Source organism: Cucurbita pepo, chromosome 3 (assembly GCF_057944985.1).
Source record: "Cucurbita pepo subsp. pepo isolate OVF chromosome 3, ASM5794498v1, whole genome shotgun sequence".
NCBI classification, from domain to species: domain Eukaryota; kingdom Viridiplantae; phylum Streptophyta; class Magnoliopsida; order Cucurbitales; family Cucurbitaceae; genus Cucurbita; species Cucurbita pepo.
Window position 1 is genome coordinate 8,024,923 of NC_141800.1, and position 13,929 is coordinate 8,038,851.

Consider the following 13,929-nt stretch of genomic DNA (forward strand, 5'->3'; position numbering starts at 1 on the left):
ATGAAAAAATATATCTACTCATTATGTTGTAAATAAGGAAAGATTGAATAAAAATAAAATATTAATAACAAATAGTTACTTTTGGAGATGCGGGGTATTGATCCTCGTGGATCTTGCATGCAAAGAGTGCACTTTACCATCTTAGCTACATCCCAACAATTCTTACATGACAAAACCCTAAACGTCCCATCATCAACAATAGTAAAAATGAAAACTATCCCGGCTCATTATGTCATAAATAAGAAAAATTTGAAATAGAAATAGAATATTTGGTAGTAGGATTCCTTTGGAGATGCATGGTATCGATTCTCGAACTTCTCACATGCGAAGCGAGTGCACTACCATCTGAGCTACGTCCCCACAATTCTTATGTCATAAAATCCTAAACCTACCATCACCAATAATAGTGAAAATAAAAAAATATCTCTGCTCAATATGTCAAAATAAGAAAAGATTTAATAGAAATAAAACAATCTGAGCTACATTCCCGCATGCAAAGTGATCAGCTACATTCCCGCATGCAAAGTGATCAGCTACATTCCCGCATGCAAAGTGATCGCTATACCATCTGAATCCACAAAACTTTAAATTCATCAATAATAGTGAAAACGAAAAAATATCTCTGCTCATTATGTCGTGATCGCTATACCATCTGAATCCACAAAACTTTAAATTCATCAATAATAGTGAAAACGAAAAAATATCTCTGCTCATTATGTCATAATAAAGGAAATATTGAATAAAAACAAAATATTAATAACATATAGTTTCTTCTAGAGATGCAAATGTAAAGTATCGATCCCCGTACCTCTCGCATGCAAAGTGAGTGCTCTACCATCTGAGCTACATCCCCATGATTCTTATGTCACAAAATCCTAAATGTCTTGTCATCAATAATAGTGAAAATGAAAAAATATCGCCGCTCATTATGCCATAAATAAGGAAAAATTGAATAGAAATAAAGTAGTAATAACAAATAGTTTCCTTTAAAGATGCGAGTATGGATCCCCATACCTGAGTTTCTTTTGGAGATGCAAGGTACCGATCCCCATACCTCTCGCATGCTAAGCGCGCTCTAGCATCTGAGTTACATCCCCACAATTCTTGCATCACAAAACCCCTAAATTTTCCATCATCAATAATAGGGAAAATGAAGAAATATCACACTTAACATGTCATGAATACTTCCGCTCATGATGTCACAAATAAGGAAAGATTGAATAGAGTTTATTTTGGAGATGCAAGGTACCGATCCCCATACCTCTCGCATGCTAAGCGCGCTCTAGCATCTGAGTTACATCCCCACAATTCTTGCATCACAAAACCCCTAAATTTTCCATCATCAATAATAGGGAAAATGAAGAAATATCACACTTAACATGTCATGAATAAAGAAAAATTGATAAGAAATAACATATTTAATAACAAACAAGGTTTATTTTGGAGATGCAGGGTATCGATCCACGTATCACTTGCATGCAACGAGAGAACTCTACCATCTGAGCTACATCCCCATGATTCTTACATCATAACACCCTAAATGTCTCGTTATCAATAATAGTGAAAATGAAAAACTATCCCTACGCATTATATGTCGTAAATATGAAAATTTTGAAAAGAAATAATATATTTAATAATCCATTCATTTGGAGATGAAAGGTATCGATCCCCGTACTACCCACACGAGAAGCGAGCGCTCTACCATTTGATCCACATACACACAATTCTTATATCAGAAAACTCTAAATGTCCCGTCATAAATAATTGTGTAAATGAAAAAATATCTCGGCTCATTATGTCATAAATAAGGAAAGATTGAATAGAAATAAAATATTAATAACAAATAGTTTTTCGCCTCTACCATCTGGGCTAAATTCCCTAAATTTTCCGTCATCAATAATAGTGAAAATGAAGAAATATCGCTACTCAACATGTCATGAATAAGGGAAAATTGAAAGTAAAAAATATATCTAATAATGGATAGTTTATTTTGGAGATGTAAGGTATCGATCCCTATAACTTTTGCATACAAAGCAAGCGCTTTACCATCTAAGCTACATCCCCACAATTCTTATGTTACAAAACCCTAAATTTTCCGTCATCAATAATAGTGAAAAAAGAAGAAATATGGCTACTCAACATGTCATGACTAAGGAAAAATTGAAAAGAAATAACATACTTAATAATAGTGAAAAAAGAAGAAATATGGCTACTCAACATGTCATGACTAAGGAAAAATTGAAAAGAAATAACATACTTAATAATGGATAGTATTATTTTGGAGATGCGGGGTGTCGATCTCCGTACCTCTCACATGCAAAGCAAGCGCTCTACCATCTGAGCTACATCCCCACAATTCTCATGTCACAAAACCCTAAACGTCTCGTCATCAATAACATGTCCAAAATTAGAAAAATTAGGTATAATTTATGAATCATTTCGACATAGAATGCATTGTTATTATTTAGATTATTTTAAGCTTATCATTCACAATTTATAACTTATGTCATTTTATTGTATTTATTTACTTCGTTTAATTCTACAATCTCTCTTGAAGGGGCATTTTGAGAATCGAACTCGAGACCTCTCGCACCCAAAGCGAGAATCATACCACTAGACCAAATGCCCTTGTTATGCCACTTAAAACGTATGTATAAATCCTTGGGCCTAGGTATTAAGGTCATATTTTGTCGTATTGCAGGAAACACATGAAGTTCTCGATGTACTTGAACTGAAGCCTTGGATGTAGAATGTGTCTTGGAGAACAAAACAAGAACATAATAAGAACAAAGAGCTTTCTACTAGATCTGCTTAAGATTTGGATAGGCATACTTACTAAAAGTGGAAAACATGAAATGATATTAAGAGCATTATCATTATAATTTTAATCGCCTTAATTTTTGTTTTTCTTCTTTTTTTTTTCTTTATTTCCTAAGATGGTAAGTATAATACGAACAACAAGTTTATATAAATATGAAGTCTTTCAATAAGAAAAGATTTAGACATAGGGGCATTTGAGGTTGCACCATAAGTGAGGGTCGTACCACTAAACCAAATGCCTTTTATTAAATACCCAATATTTAGCTTCTACTCAGATATATTTTTCTGAGTGGTTGGACGGCTATAAAATGAAAAGTTAATGGTCTAATATTTTACTTGTAAGTAAGGCATGTTATATTGAATTGTTATAATATAGAAGGGTTATAAAATAAACCAACAACCCAACAAAGGAAACAAACTAATCAATTTGGGTTTGATTGATTCGGTTCAGTTCATCAGTTTATTTGATTTAATTCTTCTATTTTGCCTCGTATGACAACAGAATAAAGTTGTATTGAATGCACCTTAGTTTCATTTATGACAAACTCATATGAAACATACTGGCATTAGTAGTACTAAGAGTTGGAATCTATAAGCATTTCATGAACTTAAGTGCAAACCATGCTTCTTTAAAGATGAGAAGAACTTTAGTTAAGTAATCACGTGGAGCTTCAATTACTCTATGCTAGTTACAATCTTTAGAATTGACTAATTGGACACAAGTTCATGGATTTAGGAAAATTTTTGTGCAATTATCAACTACAACTTATGTTTTCAAATTTTTAGGTCATAATTTAGGTAGTTGGTGTTATGAGTCGTAAACTTGTTTTTTACATAATATGGATTTAGTTGAACTGTTATTCCGATGAGATGGACAAAGAAATTGTCTTTGAAATGACTAATAGACCTAGGTTCATCGTTGTTGTCTTCTAACTGTGATTTTGCAAAAAGCTTAACTAATATAAACTATCATCCGACAAGATCTTTAAGGTAAATCAAGAATATACCCTACACATCATTCAAGATGGCAATAAAATGGAGTTAAATTGAACCCACTTTAGTTTCATGTTTGGTGTGTTCAAGATAAAGCATAATTGTATTTATGATATTGAGCTTGGGGTCTATAAGAATTTAATGATCATAAGAGAAATTCCTGTCTTATTAGAGGAGACCAAATTTATTTAAGGTACTAAGGAGTTCAACATGGCTTAAGAGTTGCGTGGGTGCTCATTTTATCCATGTTCTCCACTTCCTCCGATTTCCTCCTCTTCCTCCATCACATTCTTTATTTCTCTTCCCATTTCTCAATCTCCAACTCATTCTTTCTTCATCCCTAACCAATGCCGATTTGAATAAAGAAGGAGAAAAAGAAAGAGAGTGAAGGAAGTCGGTATGGATTTAGCTTTGGAACTAGAAATCGATGAGTATGATCTAACGAACATCAATACAAAAAATTTAGTGACTTTTCTTTGGACCAACTAGGTAAGTGGTGTTACTATTGGCTTGGTTGGATGAATTGTATGAGGTATTAACAACGCGTGCTCCGTAGCCCCTCCACGTGTCGTACTTTGTGAGTGTTTGACATATATTATGTTCTGTTATGCTGTAACACGAGTTCAAATGAAGATTAATTTCTCAACTTTTTTTTTTAAGTTCAAATTTTTAGGAATTTATTGAGAGATTAGACCAAATTTAAATATGATATGGAAGAAAAAAATAGTTACAAATATTAAAAAAAAACTCATTAAAAGTATAAAAGAAAATAATAAAAAATAGAAAAATTCGTCGAAATTAATGCTAGAGTAAATTTTTCATTTTGATCCATCTTTCCTAGGTAGGGGATAGTAAGATCGCTAATTAGAGTTCAATAAAGAGGAAAAATAAAGAAAGAAAAAAAAAAGGGCGAAAAAGAAGAATATAACTAGAGTTCAATAAAGAGTTGTTTGATATCAAAGCAGCCGAATTTTAGATTATACATATTTTTTCTTAAGATAAAGAGTCGTATATCTCTATGACTCAGCTCAATGACACGTCTCGCCGTGATCAAGTAAGCAGTCTAACCCTATTTTAAAGTATATGATATGTTGTAAAACTTATATGAATTTATTGTATGTTTTGAGTTTTGTGATAGTTATAAAATGTCCTCGGACATTAAAGAGTGAATGTTAACCATATAAGAGAATAATGGATCACAGTTATAGTGTAAAGATATGCTGAGGAGGAAAAGAGTGGTCGTGAGATATCTCACTAGCCTTAGGACAACAGAGAGTTGTCGCTGCAGAGTGCGATACATTTAACCAATGGAATTTTGGTACTAGAAATGATGAAACTCGAGATGGTCCCCAAACGTCTATATGGACCATTCCCAATCGCACTTTCTTTAGTTCTCTAGTAGCCTTTGTGAAGCTAACTCGTCTATATTTTTCCATAAGGCAGCTCTCAGAAACACCCATATCAATATATTTTAAGCCTTCTAAAACTCCATTAGCAGCCATCATCTTCATTTCTTTGACGCTCATATGTGCAAGTCTATTGACATTACTGTAGGATGTATAAACATGGTTGCTGTTACTACGAGTTGTGTATAGGGTTCACCCTACAGTGGTGTATTGGGTTCCAGATTTTGTGTCATGCTACCACCATGACACCTTTCACAATCTTCCCCAAACTCTTTCGAAACTTGGCTCCAAAACCTGTGCTATCCAACTGACCAATAGAGATCAAATTCTTCTTGAGATCAGGAATATATTTGATATCCTATAATGTCCACTCATTTCCTGCTAGAGTTTGTATGCAGACATCTCTCTTCCCTTCAATCTCCAACGTTTTGTTGTCGGCAAGATACACCTTCCCAAAATTTCCTTATTTGAAATTTTGAAACAATTCCTTACATGAAGATAAATGAAACGAAGCAACTGAATCTAAAATCCAGAATTCAATTGGGCTGTTCACGCTAAGAATTAGAGCATCCTTAGTATCTTTTGCTGAATAGATAGAATCATTGTCATCTTCAAATTTGTGATTTTGTTTTTCTTCAATTTTGTACCATATGTCCGAAAGTGTCATTTTTCTCCATATTTGGTTTGTTTGGCGATTTTTTTCGGTTCCTTGATTTTGATCGCCCATGTTTGTTTGGGCTCTTTGATTTACTTCTTTCGCTTCGATCAACATTGGGAACATTGCCTGATGAATCTCCATTTTCCATTTGGGAATACTTTCGCTAACTCTCGAATTTCATCAAACTTCAGTTTATCAAATCCTCGTGAACTGTTGATTGTAGCAACAACAGTATACCACTACTCGGGTAAAGATGACATCAAAATCAATGCTTTAATTTCATTTTTGAACATAATTTCCACCGACTCAATTGACTTTCAATCACGTTGAAGTAATTGATATGATTTGCAACAAAGCTACCTTACGACATTTGTAGATTAAACAACCTCTGCATCAAATACTCTGTAACACCCCAAAAATGAAGGAAAGGCACCTATGCAAGACCCAAAGGATCCAAAGAAAGAAATTGTTTTTGATTAAGCAAGGAAAGGGGTCTTAGTAAGTCATTTCTAGACCTTAGGAAGTAATCTTAAGGACTTAAGACCTTTGGAGAAGGATTGAGAATGAAATCGTAAGCGAAAAAGACGGAAAGGTCATTTTTCCAATTATCAAGGATCTTTGTAGATTTTTAATTCCTTATCTAGAAGGAATTTCAAGATGGTCAAGAAGGGAAAAATGACGAACGAGGGATGAAGAATTTTTAGGAAAAATTATGGATTATTCGAGAAAATAATAATAAAATATTCTGAAAGTGGCAAATTACAAAATACCCTTGAAGTTAAGGATAATTATGGATTTGTCATTCTGCTAAAAAATTAGAACCTTCACAGTATCTTCTGCACAAAATTCTTCGAATCTTGACTCTCAGCCATTGGATCTCCTCCAAACCTTGATACATTCTAGAACACTCACGGATCATCACATCCAACGGCTAGGATTCAAAACGAAAGTCGGTGAGTCTCTGATCGAAGTAGAAATTTTCGACGAATTTTCCAGAAAATCCAACTGATAATTCACGACGATTCTGGAGCTCCCAATGTCTGTTTATGTTTTCCCTATAAATTATGAAGTTGGGGCAATCGTTTGGAACAAGAATCGAGCAAGTTCGAGCTCCCAGTCATTGGCAATAAGTGTTTAGATTTTCGGTCTCCTACTCTCGAGTTTCTTCAAACTTGTTCCTATAGCTTCTAAACAAGATTACCCACAAGTTTTATGAAGGAATAGAGTCCTGAAAGTGCCTAGAAACAATTCCCCCAATCCAATCTGCCATTAAAGAGCTTCAAGGAAAACCCAAAATTCCAATCCAAGGATGTACAAGTATTCTTCAAGAAAGGACAACCCCAATAGGTTTCTGCACCTCCAGAGAATGTTTCAGTAGAAGACCACGAAGAGAAATAACCTCAGGAACGTTCCCAATTGAAGAAAATCCGTTCCAGGTTCAAATTGGGGGTAAGTGTCGAATTCCTATCTACAACCTCTTTTCCTTCAAATTGGGGGTAAGGATTCCTCTAGCTTCATAGGAAGAATTCGAGTAACTTTTCTGAAGGAATGGAGAGCTGAAACGTCGTAGAACAAGATACCCAAGAGATTGAAAATCGGAGGTGTCGGGTAACTTGCAGACCGAGAGTGGTTTCTCAAAATTAATATCCCACACTCAAAGTCGTTCCTCCAAACCAATTCCTTTATCTTGAGGGAATAATAAGGAAGAGGTTTCGTGAAGAAATCAAGCCTCGAAAACCCCTAGAATCAGCTACCCAATAAGAAATTCTCTGTTTTTTACTCGGACGAGAAATCATATTTTTGATGAACTTTGGAAGCAAATATCTTAGGCTACGATCCATGAAAAGGTATGAAATCAATCTCTAGATCTTCCTTGTAATACCGTCATTAAGTTTTATGAAGGAATCGAGGGGAGAAACGACATGATAGGAGCTGGGGAGGGCGAGTTTCAGACGGCGGCGTGAACGGTCGCGCGCGTCTTCTTCCCGTTTGGAGGAAGAAGACGATGACGTGGCCGGTTCAGTTGAACCGACCATGTCAACCCAAAACTCGACCTTCCCTCGGATTTTCTCAATTTTATCCCCCTTCCAGACTGGCTCTCATGAAAAACCTTATGGTTCCAGAAAGTAGACACAATAAGGAGTCTATGAAAGAAAATTTGAGGTAATTTGGGTACCGGAAGCTCAAGAACGAAGGTCCCGAATGTCGACAATGAGGGAAGTAGCCACCTTGGACTTTTTGTTAAGAAATACTTGTAGGGATCGCTTGAATTTTAATATGAAACCCTAAACCAAGTATGAAATTAGGATCTATGAAAGAAAAACCCTAGGAACCGTAAGTTAAGACCTTGAACCGAACAAATTGCTCGGGATTTACGTAATGTTAAAATAACCCACTAGATGAACTCTGCTACCTATAAAATTTTAAGGCTGAGGATACTATAGCATGTTGAGGTTATATACGAAGTTTGGTAGTCATTGGATAAGGATAAGTAGGTAAACCAAGAAATGGTGCAAAATGACCATAATGCCCCTAAGGACATCTACCTACGGTTCATGACCTAGATGACATCCAAATGCTATGAAACCCTGAAGTAGATCTTATTTTATGATGTTTGATGACTTGGTGAAGTTTGAAAAGCCATTGGAACACGTTAAGTAGCAAAACCAAGAATTGGGTGTAAAATGACCAAAATGCCCCTAGGACTACTTAAGAGATTTCAAGGTCTATACGTGCTTCAAATGATTTGCTACTTCTTATAAGGTCGATTATGAAGGACATGAAGATAATTTTAAGGTTTCAAGTTGATTGGAGTAAGTTTGGAACCTAAACCAAGTTAGGATCCAAGAAACACCTAAAGGAAACACCACAAGACTTTAGACTCTTCTAGAACCCTCTAAAGAACTCCCTAGGAATCTATGGCCTTCTAGAAAAACTTACACTAAGATGGGTTCATATGGTTACAAATACAAGTTACAACTTATGCCTCAAGAAATTAAGGACCTTAGAAAGTTAAAAGATTAAGAACCAAGAACAACAACATACAAGCTTTACAACTACCCAAGTAAGAAGAATGCTAGGTACCACTCAAGGACGAGGGACTAAGGTCCCCAAACTCAGAAACAGAAACTTAAGAATGCTAGGAAATACTCTAATCATGTCCAAAGTGACCCATGACCTCCCACCAAGCAATGCCCAAGTAAGAAGAATGTTAGGTACCACTCAAGGACGAGGGACTAAGGTCCCCAAACTCAGAAACAGAAACTTAAAAATGCTAGGTAATACTCTAATCATGTCCAAAGTGACCCATGACCTCCCACCAAGCAATGCCCAAGAATTCTTCTTCTAGGTGGGATGCCCTGCACCATGTTTCCTTTGCAGGATGTCATGCCTCAAGTTTCCCTCACCTAGAAGAGATGCCCTGCAGACTTGTAGGATACCATGTTTAAGTATGCACCGAGCAAGTGACCTTTACGGTCTATTAAGGGGAGTACTCTAAAGTCACAGAGGAACAAGAAGAGAGTACGTTACCTTAGCCACGCATCAAGAACCTCCTAAGACCTCCCACGGTACATCATGCTCATGACTTAGACTATGTTGCTTGGAACGCATGAAGCCTTGAGCGTAGGTTAAACAGACTATATTATAGGGCAAGCCCTTGATGCAGTATTAAGACTACATCGCTTGGAACGTAAGAAGCCTTGGATGTAGGTTTTCAGACTATGCCGCTTGGAACACTTGAAGCCTTGGGCATAGGATTAAGCAGATCGTATCGAAGGGCAAGCCCTAAGATTCGGTAAGACTACGTCACCTGGAATGCATGAAGTCTTGGACGTAGGTTAAGGCTGTGTCACTTGAAACGCATGAAGCCTTGGACACAGGATTTTCAGGTGCATGTCTAATGCCATAAATCCTAGGGGGAGTGTCTTGGAGAATGAATCAAGAACAAAACAAGAACCAAGAAGTACCAAGAACAAGAGAAAGATCAAGGAATAGAACAAGGATCAAGATCCTAGTTCTAAGGACAAGAATCAGGAACAAAGGACCAAGAACCAAAAACCATAGTACTAAGGCCCTTAAAGGAAAACCATGGTTTTAGGATTCAAGGACCAAGGTCCTCAAGAAAGATCAAGATAAGAACCCCAAGTCAAGAACAAAAATTAGAGGGCCTAAGTACTTACAACAAGAAAAAGATCAAGAACAAGCAAGAACAAAGAATGTGGTACCCTAGCATATCAAGGACACGATTAAGAGCCTACAAGTAGGCTAGTTACTGAGTCTTGTACTCATTCCTTATTCTCCATTTTTTTTCCAGGTGATAAGGAGCTGGTCAAGAACGGAAGCGGAGTCTGGAGGAGGTGCCATAGACAAACCTCACTCGTCGTCTTCAACCCTTTGTTTTAAAATGTTTTGTGTCTGTTTCTTATTTTGTGTTTTAATCATTACGTCGTATTTTAAATTAGTAATGTGCGCACACTACTTTGGTATAATGAAAATTATGTTTTAAATTTTAATGGTTTTATCAAGAAGGAAAATTTTACCCGCCTTTTTGAGTCATCGTGTCAGCACGGTCCTTACATACATCTTGTTCATAGCCGACAGATTTTCGTACATATTTTACAACACCTTCAATAGGCCTAATGTTGTCTTCTCTTTGATGATGTTGAACGTCATGTTTCTGGACAACGTCAACCAAATCAACCCTCTGTGATCATGGTATCCGGCTTCACCCCCAAAAGAAGTTTCTGAAGATCTTTCTGGTACAGATCATGGTGAATCTTCAATTTGCATCTTCTAGAAACTTATATCGAATCCATCAAACTTTTCAATTCCAGTCTTTGAACTTTCCATATTCACAGATCATGGTGAATCTTGCCTCGCTCTGACACCAGTTATTAGGATCACACACTCGATCGAAATGAACAAGAAAAACATGATAGAGAAAATGTAAGGAGAAATATTGACTAAAAGTTTTGTATTAATGACTTCAGGTATGCAAATAAAGGATATGAAGAATGAGAAATATACATTTTGAAAGAATTGACTGATGGGTAAATATATTATTTTAGTTTATTATATATATAGCTTTAATACATATAACCACTTACTATATATAAATATTTAGTATATATTTTTACTATAAATAATCAGCTCCATATCTAACTTGCACAAATAGTAAGTTTGTAAGGAGGGTGGGAAGAAAAATAAGCCAATGGAGGCTTTCAATTTCTTTATGCAACTTTTAGCCAAGAATTCTTAAAAATCGCGAAATTACTCATCGATAATGAATATCATCCTTTTAAACCAATTTGTACAACTTTATGGCTATGAGAGGAAACACTTTCGTTAAGAAATCAAAGCCTAAAAGATATTGGAGCGTTGGAACCCATCAGTTTACTTTCGGTAAACGTTTTAAGTTTGAAATTTAGAAATTTGAGTCCAAAATTCTTCGTCTAGAGATTGATTCATTTAATGAGCCTTATACAATTAGCTGTAGGGTAAGTTAAGGAACACAATTGAAGAAGAAATCAAGAGGAGATGAGCTCTCAATCGTTCAAACTACAAGCATCTTGGAATTAATTTTCTTGGTAAGTTCATTATCAAGCTAGAGACTTGGTAAGTTACATGCCTAGTAGTAATGGAGTCTAACCCGACTTGGTAAATTTTCTTAGAATTAATTTTCTTGGTAAGTTACATGCCTAGTAATAACGGAGTCTAACATGACGATCATTCAGACAAACATCCACCAACCAAGAGGGGTGAAAATGATGACGATAGTACAATTGAGAAAGAATCTTAGCCATGATGAATCTATGCTTGCTGCCATTGTTGTATTTGAAAAGGGGAGCTCGAGTGAACCAACCCACTCCATGAATACCATGATGCAAAACAAGAAGGTTAGATAATGGGTTTATTCTCACCCGGAGAGATAAATCACAAGATTAGTTTTAAATCTAGATAGGTATGTCAATTGAAAGTGAGAAACACAAAATGATGTTAAGAGCAAACATTCTCTTCCGAGAGGAGTGAATTGGGTCACTCTTGGTTATCAAACTCGAGACCTCTTGCACCAAAAGCAAGAATCATACCACTAAATCAAATGCCCTTATTATGGACTTTATATTAAGTTGTTTATTGAATGTATCATCGTTATTTAATTTATTTTCTTTTGTTATTAGAAATTATTTACTCGGTTTCATTTATTTTCTTTTGTTATGATATCTTTTAGATCTAGGGTTTCATTTATTTTCTTTTGTTATGATATCTTTTTGATCTAGGGTTTCATTTATTTTCTTTTGTTATGATATCTTATTATATCTTTTAGATCTAGGGTTTCATTTATTTTCTTTTGTTATGATATCTTTTAGATCTAGGGTTTCATTTATTTTCTTTTGTTACGATATCTTCTAGATCTAGGGTTTGATTAATTACGAAATTATTTACAGGATTGCGATATTAAGAGCATTATCATAATAGTTTTAATTGCCTTAACTTTTGTTTTTCCTCTTTTTTTCATGGTTTATTAAGATGGTAAAATGGTAAGTATAAATTCTCATACTAAAAAAGATAAAGAAATAAGGGCATTTTGAGAATTGAACTTGGGACCTCTCATACCCTAAGCGAGAATCATATCACTAGACCAAATGCCCTTACTAGAAAACACAACATTTTTAGCTCCTACTCAATATGTTTTTTTCTCTCAAGTTTGAAATCTATTTTCTTGGGGGTTGTTGACTATAAAACAAAAAGTTGATGGTCTAGTATTTTACTCGTTTGTAAGGAGGCATGTAATATTGAATTATTCTAATTTATAAGGGGTATCAAATAAACCAACCAACCAACAAAGGAAACAAACTAATCAGTTTGGTTAGATTTTCGGTTCAGTTCATTAGTTTGTTTGATTTAGTTCTTCTATTTTGCCTCGTATGGCAAGAAAATAAAGTTGTATTGAAGGCACCTGAGTTTCATTTATGATAAACTCATATAAAATATAATTGCATCAATAGCACTAAGAGTTGGAGTCTATAAGAATTTCATGAACTTAAGTACAACTCATGCTTCATTAAAGAGTTGATAAACTTTAGTTAAGTAACTGGAACTTTAAATTACTTCATGTGGAGCTTTAATTGCTCTATGCTAGTTACAATCTTTAGGATTGACTAATTGGACAGGAATTCTTAGATTTAGGGGATTGTTTTGTGTAATTTTCAACTACAACTTATGTTTTCAAATTTTTAGGTCATAATTTAGGTAGTGGGTGTTATATTATGGATCAACACTAGAGTTTCTATCTATGTTGTATTTATTTGAAGGCTATAGTTGTCATCTATGTTGTATCGCAATAAGATTGTTGAAATTTTAGTTAAAGTGCATATTTTATTTCTTAGGAGTAAAAAATTTGTTTCGTTGCATAATATGAATTTAGTTGGAGAGTTATTACAGATGAATGGAGAATAAAAATTTCTTTAAAATAATAAACAGACCCAAGCTCGTTGTTGTTGTGGTCTACTTGTGATTTTGCAAAAAGCTTAACTAATATGAAATATCAAGGTAAATCAAGAATATATCTACACATCATTCAAGATGACAATAAAATGGAGTTCAATTGAACTTACTTTTAGTTTCCTGTTTGAAAGGTTCAAGATGAAGCATAATTGTATTAACGATATTAAAGAGAAATTCATGTTTTATTAGAAGAGATCAACTTCATTTAAGGTACTAGGAGTTTAAACTACTTCCATTTCCATTGTAATTTCAATCACTCTACCAAGATTACAAATTTAGGGTTGGCTAATTGGACATCAATTCTCTAACTTTACGTTATAATTTAGGTGGTAACCATTATAATATTAATGAGCATAAGAGTTACAATTCTTTCATGGACCATATGTGCTATAGTTAAAAGAATATATATATATATATATATATATATATATATATATATATTATGTATGTCAAGGTCTGGATAAAGCACAAAGTAGCAAGGAACACCATTGTCGACTCTAGAACCACCCACAACTCATTATCGAGACCAATGCAAAATATTTTAAC

The 13,929-nt window shown here is 34.7% G+C and overlaps 1 non-coding gene across 1 annotated transcript; it reads right to left on the bottom strand.

The window, feature by feature from the left end:
- Nucleotides 1-2,556: 2,556 nt before the first annotated feature.
- On the bottom strand, nt 2,557-2,628 carry TRNAP-UGG (transfer RNA proline (anticodon UGG)). The gene has a single exon. It is a non-coding gene; the product is annotated as a tRNA-Pro (tRNA).
- Nucleotides 2,629-13,929: the final 11,301 nt, after the last annotated feature.